This window comes from Pecten maximus, chromosome 7, assembly GCF_902652985.1.
Source record: "Pecten maximus chromosome 7, xPecMax1.1, whole genome shotgun sequence".
Classification (NCBI taxonomy): Eukaryota; Metazoa; Mollusca; class Bivalvia; order Pectinida; family Pectinidae; genus Pecten; species Pecten maximus.
In genome coordinates this window covers 18215093-18227044 of record NC_047021.1, presented here as the reverse complement: position 1 = coordinate 18227044, position 11952 = coordinate 18215093, and positions in this window count along the sequence as shown.

The following is an 11952-nucleotide window of genomic DNA, read 5'->3' as shown; positions in this document are numbered from 1 at the left end:
GTAAGTAACCGGAAACAGGAAAAAGATCGACTGACATGCGCAGAGTGAATGGGGTCCGGTATCTTCTTTATCGCGGGAAAAAAGTTTTAATTTCTTTAAGATTCATGAATTCAAATAGCAAACCAAATAGTCCGAAAAAAATATCGTATGTTCTTTAAACGAGAAGAAGCACTCGTTATTACGATCGGTAAAGGTTCCAAAAAGTTGTAATAATTAATTTTCGAATGTGTCTTTTTATAATTTGCGCCTGTACCAAGTTAAAATTGTCATTTATTACATTTTTACCAGTGAAATATCAAAAACTATTCATATTCTATAAAAGTGATTGAAAAATATCATATTTTTCAAAAATATCACTTTTGCTGATTTGACCAATCAAATTAATGATTAAAAAATACCAAAATAATTGACCAATCAGAAAGCCCGACATATATGTCAGCACCTGGACGGGGGAACTACTTTTTTTAGGGAACTGTAGGTCTAGTTAGCATACGGGGTAGGTTTTTCGTTGATAAAAAATGTAATAAACAGAATATCTAACAGTGTCTTCAGTAATACCAAATATATTTCACGAGTGGGGCTAATATTTTGATATTTTTCACGAGTGCGCATATCCTCTATCTATTTCGGAATCAATTATTAGGAATGTTAACCATTTTGGCCGTGTGATAACCAACAATTAGGATAATGTGGGAAGTTAGAAAAAATAGAGAGGACAAAAATAAGACTACGAAGGGCTTAATACGTGTATTATTATGCAAACTCGGCCTATCTTATACCAGAGACATATATATCAAAATCTGATATACAAGTCTCTATCTTATACGTTTGCTCAGAGACCATAGGCCTACCTAACCTTTAAACTTGACTATGTAAACATTTATTTCTGACAATGCTGGAAAAGGGGGAAATCATTTTGTCACTTTAAATCAGAGACGTATATACCTGATATACAAGTCTCTGTTTAAATTCATATCATTTAAATTGAAACGTCGAAATTAAAACAAACAATATTATTGGACAAAGGGTACACACTCAACATTCAACTGTAAGGTTTTAAGGAAATAAATTCATATTTTAGAGACCTTTGCCAGAATTATCTGAGATTTGAGTAGATCTAGGTATTTAATTTCCGGAACACACGTACCAACAAAATATAAACGAAAACAGGTATTAATGCCAGTGAATAAAAAATAAATACAAAAATAAATACATAAATAAATACACAAATTAATACACAAATAAATAAATATAAATAAATAAACAAATATTAAAGAAATAAATGGTGAATATGTCAAAACGTTTGACTAAACTGCACGACTTAGTAAAAGGAATTATTCCTCACGATTTCCAATGCATGACAATGCACAAGAGGCGACTAATGTGGATGATCTTATATCATCAGGATGCTTTCCTCAAGGGGTACTGGTCATTGTTGACATTTTGACAGACAGCTAGATACCTGGTGTTTGAGCTTTGCAGAGGACAAAAATGCGTCGGGTCTGGTGTTGGTGACAGAGAAAGCGTCTTACAATAATTAGCATTTGTGCACATATGTTGTTCGACCCAAGAGTGAGACGGTGGTGGAGGTATGTAGTTTCTATAGTAACCCAATAGAGAATTTTCATACAACATGGTATTAAGGTTAAAGAGTTAGATGTAGTTTCTATAGTAACCCAATAGAGAATTTTCATACAACATGGTATTAAGGTTAAAGAGTTAGATGTAGTTTCTATAGTAACCCAATAGAAAATTTTCATACAACATGGTATTAAGGTTAAGGAGGTATATGCTTTCTATAGTAACCCAATAGAGAATTATACAACATGGTATTAATTAAGGTTAAGGAGGTATATGGTTTCTATAGTAACCCAATAGAGAGATTTCATAAAACGCTGTATCAGATTTAAGGAGGTATGTGGTTTGTAAACTAACTAACGCAAACACCAGACATCATGGATTTTCGATCGACTTCAAATTATCTGCTATCCTGTACTCTTTATCTTACAGCGTCCGCTATTAACAAGATATTCATAGGAAAAACGTAATTATTAATACATAAGTAGTAGATATTATCACACATTGAAGGGACGCAATCGTTTAGATCATCTGCTAATAACAATTCCATCCCTATTCAATCAAAATTTGTGACATCATTGTTTAATATTGAAACTTTTAAGTGTTTTTTTTTTTTAATGAAATCCTATATATTGATCAACATTTATAACAAACATTTAAACAAAATATTGCTTTAGTAAAGTACGGTATCATTTTTTATCGATAGATATACATTCGATATCAATGAAAAAAGCACGAATTCCATGTAATATATCGATTTCTAGCGATTTCTCCGTTATTTTTCTTAGACAATTTAATCATCGGCTTCGGTGTCCTGCAACAATGTCGCTACGTAACACCGCTATGTAACGTTTAACTATTGGTCTCGGCTAATGTATATAACCTACAAACAAGAGGTATGAGTCATCCTTTCCGTGAGCCCTCGCGCTGATACAGCGTTAGGGAAAGAGACATGCTGCTATGTGTTCCGGAGAAACTCCGGGAACGGAGCCTGGAAATTACTAATAAATTATAGAAATTATCTCAAGCATGAGTCACCGTACAGAAACAGATATCTAACCATGTAACAACGTGTAGATGTTGTATATTCGATGACAGTTGACCAAGGATTATACATCCAATGACAGTGATTGTTTTCGAGGATTTGGCTGTCGAAGACTTTGTCCGAGTTGATTCAACACGGAATGGTCATGACAACAATGGCAACGGTGTGTAACAACCCAAATTTCCAGCAACTTTTTTAGCATGGAAAGGGTCATAGAAGAGATTGTGTTGTACGAGAGGCTGCTAATATGTAGATATATTATGTAAGGAGGTCAGCACGAACTACTTATGGTACCTATGTACAGAACATGTATTTTTATAAAACATTACATCATCAGGGAATTAATTTCTTAACCAACTTCTCCGAAGGCCACAAATATTGTTGTGTGCGCTTCTTGACAGAAATCGTTCAAGATGATTTTTTTGATATTATTGAATTTACTTTACATCTATAAGAATTTAAGATTTTGTTATTTAATTAATTCTTCATGTCTTTGGACATTTGCCTTCAGTGTCATTAGAATGTCTAAAATACACATTTATTTATTACAAATTTGTTTGTTCTTCATACTTATATTTTCTAGATACCCCTATGCAATTTGGTACTGGGCAATCGCTTGACCATCGGGGTCCGTCGAAAACTACTGACCGCATCCAAATTGAACATATGCAATAAGTTGGGAAGGTAAGTTTACAGAATTTTAGGGATACAACTTCATGGAATTAGTAAACAAAAATGATTTTGAAAATTACACTTCTTCCGATTTTTCTTCTTCTTAATTTTGAGTTGGATAACTTTATGTATTGAAATTTAAAAGTTAGCATTTGAAATAAAAGAAGTGTTGAAATTTCACATTATTCTTGAAACAAATTATTTCTAAATACAATGAAGTTATGTAGTGATAACCGAAAATCACAGAACAATGTTAACATGTTGAATATTTGGATTTTATTTATTCATTCTTTAATTTTCTATATTGATAAAATCTACATGTAACTATATACATGTACTGGTATACATTGTATATGTAAGAAACAAAACCACAGACCACATTGATATCAGAATTTCGTTGTTTTTTTATTTCATAAGAAATCCTCCTAACATTACAGTACTGATGTTATTAATATTTTAGAGAGATCAGTAATTATTTCAGAGATGAACATGTCGCAATTATTCAAACTTCAAAGGCAAACATCATCATTACCGTTATTTTGGTTTGTTTTTAGACATTAACATCGCTCTGATAAATGTAGCATTGTTTCTCTACGAAAAATATTGATGCTTTGAAATATTAATCTAAGGAAACTATATACATGTATTTGTATTACAAAGGTTCGATTCCGCACAACATTCCATACTTGAATACTTACCGTAAAGAAGCACATTCTTTGAGCCGACATATAGGTAAAATAAATCATATGAGTATTGTTTGTTCAATCATTAAATACCCAGTTTCCAGTTTAATAATAATATGAAAACAAAACAAAAAACAAGTGCAGAAATCAAATGTAAGATACGCATATTCATCCAGATTTTCTCCTCATCAATGACAATTCGAACTGGACGTTTTATACATTACTCGTACATAAAAATCAAATATAATCTGACTCATTACAGAGGAACTGGGTGTCGAAACAAGGTGTCATTCATTGGGTTCTCGTGAATGCTGCTTATCACAAAAATACATTATACAGATTGTGATATGCTTAAATAAAATAAACTATAGAATGTCTACGGGGTGTAAGTAATTATCTACACTACGACAGTACTATAGAATGTCTACGGGATGTAAGTAATTATCTACACTACGACAGTACTATAGAATGTCTACGGGATGTAAGTAATTATCTACACTACGACAGTACTATAGAATGTCTACGGGGTGTAAGTAATTATCTACACTACGACAGTACTATAGAATGTCTACGGGATGTAAGTAATTATCTACACTACGACAGTACTATAGAATGTCTACGGGGTGTAAGTTATTATCTACACTACGACAGTACTATAGAATGTCTACGGGGTGTAAGTAATTATCTACACTACGACTGTACTATAGAATGTCTACGGGATGTAAGTAATTATCTACACTACGACAGTACTATAGAATGTCTACGGGATGTAAGTAATTATCTACACTACGACAGTACTATAGAATGTCTAAGGGGTGTAAGTAATTATCTACACTACGGCAGTACTATAGAATGTCTACGGGGTGTAAGTAATTATCTACACTACGACAGTACTATAGAATGTCTACGGGGTGTAAGTAATTATCTATACACTACGACAGTACTATAGAATGTCTACGGGGTGTAAGTAATTATCTACACTACGGCAGTACTATAGAATGTCTACGGGGTGTAAGTAATTATCTACACTACGACAGTACTATAGAATGTCTACGGGGTGTAAGTAATTATCTACACTACGGCAGTACTATAGAATGTCTACGGGGTGTAAGTAATTATCTATACACTACGGCAGTACTATAGAATGTCTACGGGGTGTAAGTAATTATCTACACTACGACAGTACTATAGAATGTCTACGGGATGTAAGTAATTATCTACACTACGACAGTACGATTCCAATAACGTTTTAACTTCCTAATGACTAATTCAGTTTTTGTTATGCAGTTCAATTTTTTACTCCATTGAATACTTAATTCATCTCAAAGTTTGCGTCAAACGAGTAAAACAAACACTTATAGAACAAGATCATGTCAGCTGAACCGAACTCACGGGAATATAATGGAAAAACTAACAGCAATGTCGGTTCAATACTTCATGAAATATAAGAGATAATTTAAGTCTCATGCTGATATTTGCTATTTAATAACAGATCTTATATAATTTTTTGATTGTCAAACTCGCTTGCCCTGGATAGTACTTAGAACATTGTCTTAATTTCAATCTTAATTTCAAATGGAAATGCTTGGTTTAGACATATTTTATTTGCGTATAAAATGACAAACAAATTAGCCAGTAAGTTTTTTTCCAACTTATAGACGACTTCTCCCATAATTCTTATGTACATAATAATAATGTACATGTATTTTATAACAATGATCACATGATGACATCAATGAATACAAACTATAAGTATGTTATATATATACATGTATTATTGAAATGGAAATGCGAAGCATTTATTAGGTTGTATTGCTTATTTTGAAGAAAAATACGTAAGTAAAACAACATGTGTGCCCAGATGTTGTTTTGCTTACGTATTTTTCTTCAAAATAAGCAATAAATCCTAATAAATGCGTCGCATATTTTTGTGGGGTTCTAAACTAAAATTTATTGTACCATTGCAAACAAGACTACTATCTCGAATCTTCGGGATGGATACAAAAATGGCGTCGAACGTAATGATAATACCGTCATAACATATAATCTATACGTATAGTCGTATAGCGGATGTTCCAACAAGGAGAACCACAGATTGAATGTTAACGTAAACAAAGAGAGACATTCCCCGACTGTACTCGTTACTTCGCCGTCGTTTTCTCCAGTTATCTAACCCAAGCCCTCCTGTTAAAATCATAGAACTAAAATGTCTCTTTGTTAATCCCAGCTCTAACCTGAAACCGTCATTATAAACCTTTTTAATCGTCAATGATTGGAGTTGCAGGTGCCCAATCTGGCGTCATACTATAGGATGACGTCATACACGTTGTCATAAACAATCAACGTCATAACTACTTGTGACGTCACATAAAAATAGTCCCAATGACCAAAACAATGTACAATTCGAAAGGTCATTCAGTGCAATACCGTCTGTCACAAGGGCCCGGTCGTGTTTGAGAGAGACGGAAGAGTATTATATAGATACTGTAAGAAAAGGTTTCCAAGTGATAAAGCAAAAACTACACAACATTATACCACCATGCATAAATTGATGGTATATGTCTATATTAATTCCAATTTCAAAGGCCAAAAATAGCATTTTAAGAAAAACGTAACAAGAAAACGTTAAACGTGACATTTTCACAAAGACATGTAACAACACGTGTGCAACAACCAAAATGAAACAGACAGTTTTTGGGTCGTTACCCTGATTTGATTTGAAGGCATGACTATTTCCGCGAATCGCAGATTTGACATCTTCCTTGTTTCTGTGGAAAGGAAAACATTATGAAGAATACGTTTTCTATTGCAGAAAATATCACAATACAATGTACTCTTTAATATATTTCAGGAAAAACAGAAATGAATGTTTACGAGGCATACTCCGGAAACAGGGAAACGCATGAACGGCGTAACAATATAATACCCCCCGCAAACTTGTAACCCGGCATGATATGTCAATAAAATAATAACAGTTAAAAAATTTTTTTAATTAAATGTCTGTCGAGGAAGAAAACGTAATGGTTTAAATTATAAAACCAACGGTCACATAGAGTGTTTATAAATGACCAGTTACTCTATAAAAACAGTATCCACAACCTCCGTCTAATCTAGCGAGTTAAAATATCGTATTTTCATATTTACTTCTGAAATGTTTACTTTAGATGTTCCAATGTTGCTTGTCGATGATAGGGAAGATGATTTTACTGTATTGTATGATAAGATGATATTCAATGTACGTTATTGAATGTGTGACTAGGGCAGGCCTTCATATATACTTATAATTATATCATATTTATGGCATGTTGTTCTAGGTCTCAGAAGTGCTAATCTATCGTGGTATCGTAAGACACACATGCAATGAAACCATTGTGATATCATATAGATCGTTTACAAAGAGAAAACTGTGTCAGTCTAATATGGAATTTTCCTCTTTATATGTTAAATGCATGTAAAATTGCTGCGTATGACCATTTACAAAAATCTCGTATACTCTTTTGGATGCGTGAACTAAAAATGAAATAAGCACGTGCCTTCTAATTATGCATGTATCAGTTATGGATTACTTTGGCTGTAGATTTTACTTTGAGTGTGGATTACTTTGGATTTAAGATTCGCTGGATATGGAATACTTTTGCTGTGGATTATTTTGAAAGTGGATTACGTCCGGTGATGATTCCATAATGCATTCCTTAATAACATGGATGTGGATTACTTAGGCTGTGGATTATTTTGAATGTGGATTACGTCCACATGAATTTGGATTACTTAGGCTGTGGAGTTCGTAGGATCTGAATGACTTGTGGATTGTGTTTTGTGTGGATTACGTTGAATGTTAATTACTTTATGGATTACGTTTAATATGAATTACTTTGTGGATCACGTTGAATGGGAATTACATTGTGGATTACGCTGGATGTGGATTACGTTGTAGATAAAGTTGGCAGTGGATTACTTGGTGAATTACATAGGACGTGGATTAGTTTCCGGAATACGTTGGTTGCGATTTACTTTGCGGGTTATGTTGGTTGTGAATTACTTTGTGGGTTACGTTAAATGAGAATTGCTTTGTGGGTTACGACTGTTGTGAATTACTTTGTGGATTACACTGGATGTGGATTACGTAGTGGATAACGTTGGCAGTGGATTACTTGGTGAATTATATAGGACGTGGATTAGTTTCCGGACTACGTTGGTTGTGAAATACTTTTCTGGATTACGTTAAATATGAATTACTTTGTGGATCACGTTGAATGGGAATTACTTTGTGGATCACGTTGAATGGGAATTACATTGTGGATTACGTTAAATATGAATTACTTTCTGGATTACGTTAAATATGAATTACTTTCTGGATTACGTTAAATATGAATTACTTTGTGGATCACGTTGAATGGGAATTACTTTGTGGATCACGTTGAATGGGAATTACATTGTGGAATACGCTGGGTGTGGATTACATTGTGGATAAAGTTGGCAGTGGATTACTTGGTGAATTACATCGGACGTGGATTAGTTTCCGGAATACGTTGGTTGTGAATTACTTCGTGCATTTACTAAGAATTGCCGAAATATGCATTAATATTATAACAATGACCGTCAAGAAGTCCACTTATCATGGAATAACGTATGTCCTGGGTTACTATGGAATAAGATGGTATATACCGTAGGTTACTATGGAATAAGATGGTATATACCGTGGGTTACTATGGAATAAGATGGTATATACCGTGGGTTACTATGGAATAAGATGGTATATACCGTGGGTTACTATGGAATAAGATGGTATATACCGTGGGTTACTTAAGAAATAATTAACGATGATTCGTGTATTATTGCAGGATATACAACGAGGACGAGGATATTTTGCAATTAAATTAATAACGAAGGCCGCAGGCCTGAGTTATTAATTAAAATTGAAAAATATCCGAGTCCGAGAAAGACTGTAAGAAAACCTTATTTCTTGATTATTGTATTATTTGTTGATGAAATATACAGGCAATACAGTACTACGATCAAGAGCATCTATCATATGGCATTGATTTTGAAAATTTAAAAAAATAAGGATAAAAAAAAGAAAAGAAAAAGAAAAAAAGGGGGGCCTCCGTAGGATTCGAACTCGCGTCGTGATAAAAATTTATTGAAAGACTAACCCATTAGCCCACTTGGCTATAGTAACCTTTTAAGGAACGGGTGAATATTAGATATTTAAAACTGTGATAGCCGTGACTCACGACCGTGTATTATTGGCACGAGCGTGGGTTATTGGAAAATAATACATGGTTTTAAACCAATCAAAACCGGCGTTACATAGCAAACATGGTAGAATTAAGAAATAATTAACGATGATTCGTGTATTGTTGCAGGATATACAACTCGGACTCGGATATTTTGCAATTTTAATTAATAACGAAGGCCGCGCAGGCCTTCGTGTATTGTTGCAGGATATACAACTCGGACTCGGATATTTTGCAATTTTAATTAATAACGAAGGCCGCGCAGGCCTTCGTTTTTAATTAAAATTGCAAAATATCCGAGTCCGAGTTGTATATCATGCAACAATACACGAGTCAAAGTTGATTATTTCTATTCTACCATGTACTGTTTAGTTCTGAGATCGACCTCTTTCTAATAGAAAAACAGCAAAGAAACCCCGAGAAAACCTTGTAATTTATTTCTTGAGTATTGCATTATTTGTTGATGAAATATACAGGCAATACAGTACTACGATCAAAAGCATCTATCATATGGCATTGATTTTGAAAATTAAAAAAAAAAGAAAAAGAAAAAAGGGGGGGGGGGGGGGGGGGGGGGCCTCCGTAGGATTCGAACTCGCGTCGTGATAAAAATTTATTGGAAGTCTAACCCATTAGCCCACTCGGCTATAGTAACCTTTTATGAAACGGGTGAATTTTAGATATATAAAATTGTAACAGCCGTGACTCAGGAAAATAATACATGGTTTTAAACCAATCAAAACTGGCGTTGCATAGCAAACATGGTAGAATATGGAATAAGATGGTATATACCATGGGTTACTATGGAATACCATGATATATACCATGGACCACTATATAGAGACCCCCCACTACACCACCATCCTCCACGCCCACCCCCACCCCCTACACCACCATCCCCCACGCCCCCACCCCCACCCACCCATCCCCCTACACCACCATCCCCATCCCCATCCCTCCTGATCATGTGTTTCATCGCCCCATCATTCCTAATCATGAATCATCGTCCCTATCCCCCCTGATCATGTGTTTCATCGCCCCATCCTTCCTGATCATGTATCTTCGCTACCATCCATTCCGAGCATGTGATCATCGTCCCCATCCATTCTGATCATTTATTATCGTTCCAACCCCTCCTGATCGTGTAACATCGTCTTCATACTTCCTGAACAAGTGTTTTTTTTTATCGTTCCCATCATTCCTGATCATGAATCATCGTCCCCATCCCTCCTGATCATGTGTTCATCGTTCCTTTCTCTCCTGATCATGTGTTCATCGTTACTATCCCCCCTGATCATGTGTTCATCGTTCCTTTCCCTCCTGATAATGTGTTCATCGTTCCTTTCCCTCCTGGGCATGTGTTCATCGTTCCTTTCCTCCTGATCATGTGTTCATCGTTCCTTTCCCTCCTGATCATGTGTTCATCGTTCCTTTCCCTCCTGATCATGTGTTCATCGTTACTATCCCTCATGATCATGTGTTCATCGTTCCTTTCCCTCCTGATCATGTGTTCATCGTTCCTTTCCCTCCTGATCATGTGTTCATCGTTACTATCCCTCATGATCATGTGTTCATCGTTCCTTTCCCTCTTGATCATATGTTCATCGTTCCTTTCCCTCCTGATCATGTGTTCATCGTCCCCATCCCTCCTGGTCATGCTTTTATCGTTATAATCCCTCCTGATTATGTTTCATGGAAATAGATATAGTGATAAACCTCTCCCAGTGGTAGGTAAAGCCTGTAAATGTCGGACGTATATAGAGACGTACATAGGGAACCTTAAAGGACATAAATGGGATAAAACACGAACACATACAGTATTTTCTTATACATTTTTTTTATTTCATTATAAACTCTCAGTTGTAAATATGTAGAATAATTATGTCCAAGTTAGTCTAAAAAGGACGAATGGAAGAACAGAAACTACAATTGTCGCCAAATATACCTTAGAACAGAGGGTCCAGAAGGAAAAAAATATTGGTTAGATTGGTTTTAATCCATTTTCAAATAATTAATGAGGATGTCATCGTCCCCATCCCTCCTGATATATAATGTATCATCGTTCCAACCCTCCTGATAATGTATCATCGTCCCATCCCTTCTGATAAGGTATCATCGTCCCATCCCTCCTGATAATGTATCATCGTCCCATCCCTCCTGATAATGTATCATCGTCTCATCCCTCCTGATAATGTATCACCGTCCCATCCCTCCTGATAATGTATCATCGTCCCATCCCACCTGATAATGTATCATCCCTCCTGATAATGTATCATCGCCCCATCCCACCTGATAATGAATCATCGTCCCATCCCTCCTGATAATGTATCATCGCCTCATCCCTCGTGATAATGTATCATCGTCCCATCCCTTCTGATAAGGTATCATCGTCCCATCCCTCCTGATAATGTATCATCGTCCCATCCCTCCTGATAATGTATCATCGCCCCATCTCTCCTGATAATGTTTCATCGCCCCATCCCTCCTGATAATTTATCATCGTCCCATCCCTCCTGATAATGTATCTTCACCCCATCCCTCCTGATAATGTATCATCGTCCCATCCCTCCTGATAATGTATCATCGTCCAATCCCTCCTGATAATGTATCATCGTCCCATCCCTCCTGATAATGTATCATCGCCCCCCGCCCCCAATCACTCCTGATAATGTATCATCGCCCCATCCCTCCTGATAATGTATCATCGTCCCCATCCCTCCTGATAATGTACCATCGC